This window comes from Penaeus japonicus, unplaced genomic scaffold (genome assembly GCF_977035675.1).
Source record: "Penaeus japonicus unplaced genomic scaffold, GWHDUDI00000001_assembly GWHDUDI00000014, whole genome shotgun sequence".
Lineage (NCBI taxonomy): Eukaryota > Metazoa > Arthropoda > Malacostraca > Decapoda > Penaeidae > Penaeus > Penaeus japonicus.
Window position 1 is genome coordinate 13128894 of NW_028234416.1, and position 7500 is coordinate 13136393.

The 7500-nt window shown below is 44.4% G+C and overlaps 1 protein-coding gene across 2 annotated transcripts in view; it reads left to right on the plus strand.

The window, feature by feature from the left end:
• Positions 1-7500, plus strand: part of ec (ubiquitin specific peptidase echinus) — a 255405-nt gene that overhangs the window by 34542 nt on the left and 213363 nt on the right. The window lies entirely within an intron of this gene.

Here is a 7500-nt window from a genome sequence, read left to right on the forward strand (position 1 = left end):
ATAATGATAATAATAATAGCTTATCAAAGAGCCTGGGCCACCGCATGCAAGGCCAACCCCTCCCCCACCCCCCTCCTCCTTCCTTCTCCCCACCCCAACCCGTCCTTCCCAACCGTCCCACAGTCACGTTTTCCTTTTTAACTTCGGGTGTGTTTTTGTATCACGGTAACTGTGAAGTGTATTTTTGCATTCCTTGTCTGCTTACTGTTATAACTTCATAAATTTTACTGTGTATGTTTGTTACTGGTTATTTTTTTTTATAATTTAAAATTGTTATTGGATTTTTTTCTGTCTGTTTTTTCTCACATGTTTTTTCCCCACTTATTCGAGATTATTATTAATTGACAAAAAGAAAATTCTCGGCCAACCATTCCAAACATTTCTTCGTCTTGTGAAATCAGATCGTCCGTTTTTTTTCTTTTCCTTTACATAGACGATCAATCGAAGATGCTGAGGCGGGAGGTCGTCCCTCGATCGTACGTAATTCTGAGCTGTTACGAAGGCCAGCAAGAGGGATGATTGCAGACCGTCACGAAATGGATCTGGGCCATGTGCTGTGCGGGCGAGGCTGGCCATGCGAAGGCGGGCGGGCGGGCGGGGCAGGGCTGGGCTGGTGTCTGTGGCTGAGGAAGATTGGGGAGGGGGCCGGGTGAGAGTGGGAGGAAAGGCAGTTGTGCTTTGTGTGCTTGTGCGGATGTATGGTCTTGCAAGCGAGCAAGCGCTCTCTCTCTCACTCACACACGCACACACATGTATATATATATATATATATATATATATATATATATATATATATATATATACACATATACATATATGCGCGCGCGCGCGCGCGCGCGTGTGTGTGTGTGTGTGTGTGTATGTATGTGTGTGACACCCCCCACAAAAAAAGAAGAAAAAAACATGTAGGTAACCAGGGTGTGTGTCCTGTACCAGACGCTGCAGAGCGAGTGTCGGTACAGGGAACAGGATGTCTCGTGTACCCAGTATATTCAGGGGACTTATCACGGCGGAGTTGTATCGTGTCGAGGCCAGTCATGATCTGGTGGCAACTGCTGATAATTTACATGATATTTAGATAATAAAAGCTTCAGGAATAATCAGAGAGAAATGACCTTATTTCCATGAATAGGAATTACTGTGGTTTTATCCTTTCACGTTAAGGTTTGAGTTTTGCAACAGCTTGAACATTGAGTCATAGCATCACGCCAAGTGCAACGTGTCAAATGATCCCGTGATATAAAAGGATAAAGTTCGCGAACAACAACATGATTATCCTCCGTCGTCACTATCTAGGTTAACATGAAGACCCAGTGTGCAGTCTAAGCGGCGAATAAGGGAGAAAATCTTTATAAATGTCCGTTTCTGAGGCGGGTTTATGAAGTTCCACATCTGTCACATAAAGAAGGACTTAGGTGCAAAAATACTCGCGGCTTGAAAGTGTGCCTTGTCAAATATTCGTTAAGAAATCAGTTTAGATTTAGCTTGTTCCCGAAAAAAAATATATATAAAATCCACCCTCCCGCGCGGATTATGTTCGAGATTTTGAGCTCAGCAGACGTGATGTTTTACGGTTTCGAAATGGGTTTCGAAGCTGAACCCAGATTATCATCGGGAGGCTACGACGCCGCCAGGGAAGAGGGGCGATTTAGGAGTCCGGCGGTGCAGAAAGCGCTCGTAAGAGGATCGTAAAGGCGCGGGGAAAGGTGTGTCGGATTCCCTTTCTGGATACCTTTGAGGACTTGGAACCTATTTATGGATCGCTTATGCTGATTTCCTGTGGTCTAAAGGGAGAACTTCTGTACTCTGCTTCAGACTTACGTTCTAATTGTATTTGGAGGAGTTAATGCACCAGTTCTGTCCGTTGGCATTATGTTTCATATGTAACAATCATGCTGTCTTCAGTAATCATAACAATCAGGTTACGTATTTTAATCACAAACAATAAACTGTAATGAAGATATATTAACACTATTGTGGCCAGCGATGATAAAGCATAAGCATAATTAAAGAAGGATTACAATTTGTCTCAATTACGCGGGCAGCGTGTAAGAGGCGCGGCCGTGGGATTCTTGCCTCTTCAAACACGCATTTTTCTTTCGATTTCCGTCTAAGCCGCAACGGGGTGACGCCCATGAAATATCGGAGGTGAGAAATTCCCCCTTAAATACTGTACAATCGGAATTTTCCACCAATTAATCTGTCGGCGCTGGCAGGTATGGTTCCTCTCGCCCGACTCGGGATCTTGCCTCCGCCATTCCTCCCCCCTCCACCCCCCACCTCTGGCCTCAGCATCTGCCACGCATTTACGCAGGTTAGGTGCGCTGTAGTGGTGTTGACCCAGCGCTGATCTCAGAAGCGGCAACTGCTTAGTGCTCCACCTGTACCCTGGCCATGACTCGGCGTTCTGCTAAGGGTCAGCACCTCTCGGTACCTCACTAGTACTCTCGGCATGACCGCAGCGCCCGCATATATGTACTTTAAAAAAAGTCCGTTAGGTAGTCAGCTGTAAATCGTGTTGTCCAAGATTTAACCATCACCCACGCTTCGTGTCTGTTTGTTTGTTTCATTTGAAATGTGATTTATTTAAGAATAACATTTTTGCACACTTGATGTGCCAATAATGTATTTTTTTTTATTTAGGCTTGTGGTAATCAGTGTTGCTTTCCGCAGAGCCCCGTATATGAAACTTAGTACAAGTTAATTCGAACTACAAATCATTTCGTTTGATGCATAGATATCGGTGATACGCCTCGTGATATCCGTATGTACAAGCAAAGAGCTGAGGTAATGCCTGTATGCCAGCAATAAAAGGATTTCGATTTGGTGGAACAATAAAAGACGGGAGTCCCGGGCCCCCAGCCATGCTCTCGGGGTAAGGCTGGCATTCGCCTAAAGTCCCCGCCACTTTTCACAATGACTGATTTTCCTCCGTTTGTTTTTTCAACCCGCAGAGCGATCGTTTCTGAACGGCCCTTCTCGCTCCGCATGTAGATAAATTACAGCGGTCATGGCATGTCATTTCTGGTTATAATAAATTACCTCTGAAGACCAACTTTTTTTCTGTTCTTTTTTTTTAACCCGAGATTGTACTCGTCCCTTGTGTGAGTAAGATAGTAGGCCTATAAAAGGAAGGGGGATCTAATATAAAGGCGGGGTTATCAAGGCGTATCATAACAATGGACACACGCCAGATAGTTAAGTGTGTGTGGAGGGGGGTGGAAGGGGTTAACGTTGTGCTTTGCTGTGGTGACGAGGCAAAGAAATAAAGAAACAGTGCTACTTGTCACTGATAACTAAGCTTAATTAGCAAACCTTGACGTTAATGATGACTGGTACGGATGATATAGGATAAACAACAAGACATTTTATATATTTTTTTATTTATTTATTATTATTTTTTTTATAATCCTTTGTTTACGTTCTTAGTAACTTATGACTTGTACATCACAAAGCAAATATCTAAAGGTTTATATAAAAAATCGATTGAGCCTCAAGCACTGTGGAAAGCACAGTCTTCCCCGGCATTTAAACTTCCCGACTGACCCACCCAAATGGGTTGTTGTCTGCGGGCGGGCAGTAAGGAGGTGTGGGCGGTAAGAGGTGTGGTGGCAGCCTACCATCCTGCGATGAGGCGGAGATAAGAAGGTGGAGGCTGTGGTCGCCGGGGGGCTGGAGTGGGAGGGGGAGACCAGCTTTTCAGCTGCTCTGACCAAGTTGTGATATCAGTCTAAATGTGCACACGCGCATGTACATGTACACGTACACGTAAACGTTTACCCGTAAAGTAACGTAACGTACACGTACGTACATGTAACGTAGTAACGTTACACTTAACGTCACGTGCACGCTACATATCCAATTACACTGTGTGTGTTTGTGTGTGTTTGTGTGTGTATGTGTATGGTTGTATGTTTGTATGTTTGTGTATGTATGTATGCATGTATGCATGCATGCATGTGCGTATGTATGTATATATGTATGTGTTTACGTATATATGAATTTACGTACGTATGTATATATGCATGTTTGTATGTATGTGTACGTGTGTGTATTCGTATGCGTGACGTTTAGTTTATAATTTCATCCCCGCGCATAAATCCGTGCACGCCCGACTCCTAGCGTTGGGATCCGAGGCGGGAGCAGCTCGAGGGAGCACGAAAAGGTTACGAAAATAGCCGGTCGGCGGCGGGCGCGGCGGGCGCGGCGTGCGTGGACGGGGCACGGGGCCGACCTATGATGGATGGAGTGGTAATCACGGAGTCGAGGGAACGCTCGGATTAATATATAACTTCGCTCGCTCGCTCGCTCGCTCGCTCTCCCTCTCGAGCTAGATTTATCTCCGAGCTGATGCTATATTTCACTGTCTGTCTGTCTGAGTGGACACTTGTGTGTTATTGATGCTCGACTTGAAAGGCGGAGGATCTTGCCAGCTGGAGGATCTGCGTCCGAGGTTGACGACGCCGTAGGTCCTCCTCGCGACCTGCTTGCGATCTCGGTTTGTCGAGCTGGTGTGCTTTGGGTGTTTGTGGCTAAGGGGATGGTGGGTGGAGGACTTGGAGTTAAGCTGCTCCAAAGAAGATGTTGATTAGAATCTTGATGCTGGAAATTTTTAACGTGGCGATATGTATGTATGTATGTATGTATGTATGTATGTATGTATGTATGTATGTATGTATGCATGTATATGTATATGTATATGTATATGTATATGTATATGTATATGTATATGTATATGTATATGTATATGTATATGTATATGTATATATATATATATATATATATATAGCATACACACACACACACACACACACACACACACACACACACACACACACACACACACACACACACACACACACACACACACACACTTATATGATATATTATTAGTACCTCGATGGGCCTGACGTGGTTAAGGAACCGTCAAAGCAATAAAATAATCATTAAGATTCCGAGACACTCATCAGCAGAGCCAAGGCAGGACTTTGGCCAGGGTGCTGATATAGGTGTAGAGGGGGGGGGGGGTTGTGGCAGGGGGAGGACAGAGAGGGTTACTGTACGATAAAGAGGTTGGGTGAGAAGACTAGAGGTTTGGGGTGTTCCTCTCAGTGTTGCAAATGGAGTGTTTAGGGTTGGATGTCTCACCTCTCTTCTGTGTATGATTGCAAGCTTCTTAAGGTGCAACATGTCACCCCAAAAGAGCTGGCAAATCTAAACCAATATATATGACTGTATCTAAATGCTTGTTTGGCCAAATGAATGTTTCTAATATCATTTTCAAGATTACTCGATTGCTTTACATGAAGGAATCAATTGTATTTTCTTATTTCGTCATAGTCTTTTTGTCCATTGCTGTGTTAGTTTGTGTTATATCAGCATACTAGTCCCAAGAAAGGGACTGTTCTTTGATAACACTATCTATAGGAATCACAAAGGACTATTTCTTCCTTTTTCGAAGAGTGACCAGAGAAGTGTTTCCTCGAGTGCGTGACTTGGGCGATGCCATATACGAGGAAGGGCGAGGAGCGGATGAGGAGGAGGTGTGGTAGGCCTATAGTCACACGGGAGAGGTGATTCACTCTCCCGATATTAATGCTCGAAACGCATGTCGGGTTCGCTTTACTATATTTACTCTTTGTTTCCCGTTTTACGTTCACGATGCTTTATTCCATATTTACTCTTATGTTTCCCGTTTTACGTTCACGATGCTAATCTACAAGTTTACTAAGGAGAAGCACTATAAACGTCCGCCATGCCAGTAAAGAGACGAGATGTCCGCCATGCCATATAAGTTGACGGATGCCATCAGGCGGCATAAAAACAAAATATAAATAAGACAGGGATGTGTCAAGTAGCATCTCGACTGCCGGCCGTCAATCCCGGGCCTCCCAACCCGGAGTTAATATCAAGTCCAACTAATTGCTTTTCGGATCGAACCTTCCCCGACCTCTCAAACCTGTGTCAGTCAAATGGGCACTTAAAGGATAGAACCCAGGCGTCCGGGAGCATTAATGGCCGAAACTTGTCGTTGTGAGTGACCGGGGTGTTCTGGGTCCGCCGAAGACACGGGCGGCTGGCGGCGGGGGATTACCGTGATAGGGAGAGGTACTGACTGCGCAGAAGGCGTCGTCGTCACGTGGCATTGGTATAAAAAGGGAGAGGGAGAGGGAGTTGGAGTGGGAGTGGGAGAGGAAGAGGGAGAGAAAGGTTATTCATAAGTTATATATATATTCATTTATATCTAGAAATTTGATTATTAATACTCAGCGTTAAATGTTTTAGTGGTCAGAGGATGAAAAAGGGAAGGGTGAAAACGAACCAAAAGAATCGATACGTTTTTAGATTATATTAACCACTACAATTTCTATAATTTCTGGGCAGAAAGAGAACGGCGTCGGCCATTATCAGTAACATAATAGATGCCGTTTTACTGAACCATTTTTGGAATCGGAGAACAACCGACACAAGCGCTTGTTGTGTGAATCGGTAACCTCATATTCCTTTGAAGTTTGTGAAAGCGCATTTTTTCTAACAGGTGCTTACCATTTTTTGTTTCAGTTTACAAATGCAGGAAATTTAGAGAATATTGACCCTGGATGACTTTTGACGAATGACTAGTTTTGGGGTAAATTTAGTTCATTTTACTAGTTCTTTTTGATTGTCCCCCCACCCCCCTTTTGTAGCTGTTTGTTGACCGTGGGACCGAATGATAACAAAAGGTTGAAGAAAAAACGACAACCACATCCGCTGTCGTCGCAGTCTTTTTTATCCTTGCAGTGGCAGAATAAAACGATATTGATTTCCAGCGACGGAAATTGTAGAGTAGGATTCGCAGTGGAAAAAGAGCGTTTTGATTTCAGATCTGCATTGGTGAGAGGCATATGGCTGATATCCAGATCAGGCTATACAAAAATTGAAAGACTGTTATTGCTGAGTTTGGAAGCAGCAACTACTTGTAAGTCTGCTAGATCCAGCCAGGGGCAGTAGCAGGTGTGTAGGTCGTAGCCTTCGAGGCAGCAAGGAAAAATTGGCATCTGTCTTTTCTCGATCTAGCGAAACTTGTTTGTTTTGTAATTTTGACGTTCGGTTACTTTTATAAAGTTATTGAGTATTGTCTTTAAACAGATGGTTTAGCACTATTTTGGAATGGAAATTCTTATGACCTTAAATGAATGAATGGAACATGGGACGCATGTAGTTGCTGAAGCCCCAGATAAGCCAGAATATTGGTCGTGGTATCGCCAACAGGGAGGAACTGTTCCTATGAATCATATCCTTGTACCTGTTGTTCGAGTAGCAGGGCGGAGGGGCTTAACAGGAGCGGGTCCACTTGTGTATGCGGATGATGGCCACCGCAGGGCCTTATATGGTTAAAAGTGCAGCAGATGTCCAGGCTCTGCGTGTGGCGGGGACGGGCGTTCGGGCGCCGGCCATTGTGTTGCGCCCAGATCTAGACTGACCTTATGTCCGAGTCGCCTGGATTCCTCTGCAAGCATG